The sequence below is a fragment of the Acinonyx jubatus genome, chromosome C2 (assembly GCF_027475565.1).
Source record: "Acinonyx jubatus isolate Ajub_Pintada_27869175 chromosome C2, VMU_Ajub_asm_v1.0, whole genome shotgun sequence".
Lineage (NCBI taxonomy): Eukaryota > Metazoa > Chordata > Mammalia > Carnivora > Felidae > Acinonyx > Acinonyx jubatus.
In genome coordinates this window covers 81,659,332-81,661,364 of record NC_069384.1, presented here as the reverse complement: position 1 = coordinate 81,661,364, position 2,033 = coordinate 81,659,332, and the positions used below count along the sequence as shown (strand labels likewise).

The 2,033-nt window shown below is 41.5% G+C and overlaps 1 pseudogene; it reads right to left on the bottom strand.

The window, feature by feature from the left end:
- Positions 1 to 822: 822 nt before the first annotated feature.
- On the bottom strand, positions 823 to 1,341 carry LOC106983798 (galectin-related protein-like; annotated as a pseudogene).
- Positions 1,342 to 2,033: the final 692 nt, after the last annotated feature.

Here is a 2,033-nt window from a genome sequence, read left to right as displayed (position 1 = left end):
CTGCCCCGCCCAGAGAGAGGAGTCCTGCCTTAGGCAGATTACTGAAATTGAAGGAGAGATAGAACCGAAAAGGGAGAAACTTCAAAAACAAGGCCGGAAACACAAGGTCCCAAGAGGAAAAGGGGGACAGGTGTAGTGGCTATTAGGGGTCCTTCTTCCTTTCTTTTCAAAGTGTAGATATAGCTGACATATTATATTAGTTTCAAGTGTATAACATGATTCCATATGTGTATATATCGTGAAATGATCACCACAATAAGTCTAATTAACATCCATCACTACACATGGTTACAAATTCTGCGTGTTTGTGTGTGTGACGAGAACTTTTAAGATCTCTCTTAGCAACCTTCGAGTATTCAATACAACATTATTAACTATGGTCACCATGCTGTACATGTCATCACCACGACTTATCTACTTTATAGTTGGAAATATAACCCTTTCACCCATTTTCTTTCTTGGGGTTCTTTTTTAAATGAACAGCTTTATTGAGGTGTAATAGTCAATGAACTTCGTGTTTAAAGTGTACAATTTGATACTTTTTTTTTTTTGCCACTTTAGTCTGAATAAAATCCAGCATAATTGTCTTACTTTGTTTTGTTCTGGAAATAATGGCTCGGTGTCTTTGTTCTGACAGCTCCCTAAGGGCAAAACACAGTTTGAAGCTGTCATTTTGGGTTTAAACTGCACAGAAAGTAGAGACAGTGAAACGTGCTTTTTTGTTTTTGTTTCTTTTTAAGTCTCCAGATCTTGCTAGGACACTTGTCCGGAAGAGAGCTGTGGTACCCGATCCCGTTTGAGACAGAGGCGGTTTAAACAATATCAGCCAAGCTTAGCGATCTGGAGGTCCTCATGTATCTTTATGGTGTCAGCTGCAGATAGCATTTGAATGTGGTGGTAAAAATAAAAAAAATTGGTGTCCATCCACAAACACTCTGAAACATGGGTGCTCACAAAGAATTTCCACCCTGAATAGCTGGTCTGGGATGAATGGGAAGTAAGGTATCGCAGACTGCCCTTCACCTCTTTCCCCAGGTATACAAGAATTTCTGAGTCGTTGCCAGTCTGTGAACCCAGCTTTGAGTTCAATTGCCACATTGGCAGAAGGGTCTTCAGAGTCACCCCAGGTCAAGCTGATGGCAAAGCTCTCTGGGTTGAAGTCTACGATGCCCCCACCACCAACAGCTTCTTGCCTGGTCTCATGCCACCTGTCATGTGCCCACAAAATGGAACTATCAGTCTTGGGAAATACATGGCTTGAACTGGGGAGCCCAGGGAGTTGTTTAAATGCCCATCATGTGGTTTCACCATGGGAGTGCTGTCCACCACGGATCCTGCCATCCTCCCACATGGTGCATGGGGGTCCTTGGCCAGCAGCGCTGGGGAGGCGGGGGACATGGGGCACAGAGCTCCGGTGGGATTCAGGGGGATCCTGCACTGAGTGGGGGCACGATCCGGGGCTGGCTTGGGCACACGCTATAGTTTGATAAGTTTTGATATATGGAAGTACTTGTGATACCATCACCACTATCAAGATAATGAATGTATCCATTACCTTCCAAATTTCCTGGTGGACCTTTGTGATTTTTCCCTCCCCTGGCCCCTGCACCTAGACAACCATGGGTCTGCTTTCTGTCACTATAGAGAAGCTTGAATTTTCTAAAATTTTATATAAATGAAATTATACAGTATATACTCATTTTCTGACTGACTTATTTCACTCAGGATTATTATTTTGAGATTCATTCATGCTGTTGTGTGTATTCGTAGTTACAAACCGAATACTAAGAATAGTATTCTTTCATTTGTTGATAGACATCTGGGTTACTTCCAGTTTTTAGCTATCACAAATAAAGGTGCTATGCATATTTACGTACAAGTATTTGTCTGGACATGTGCTTTCGTTTCTCCAGTGTAGATACCTGGGAGTGAAATGGCTGGATCATATAATACGTGTATATGTTTAATTTTTTACTTTTTTATTTTATTAAAAAATTTTTAAGGTTTATTTTTGAAGGAGAGAGAGACAGTAT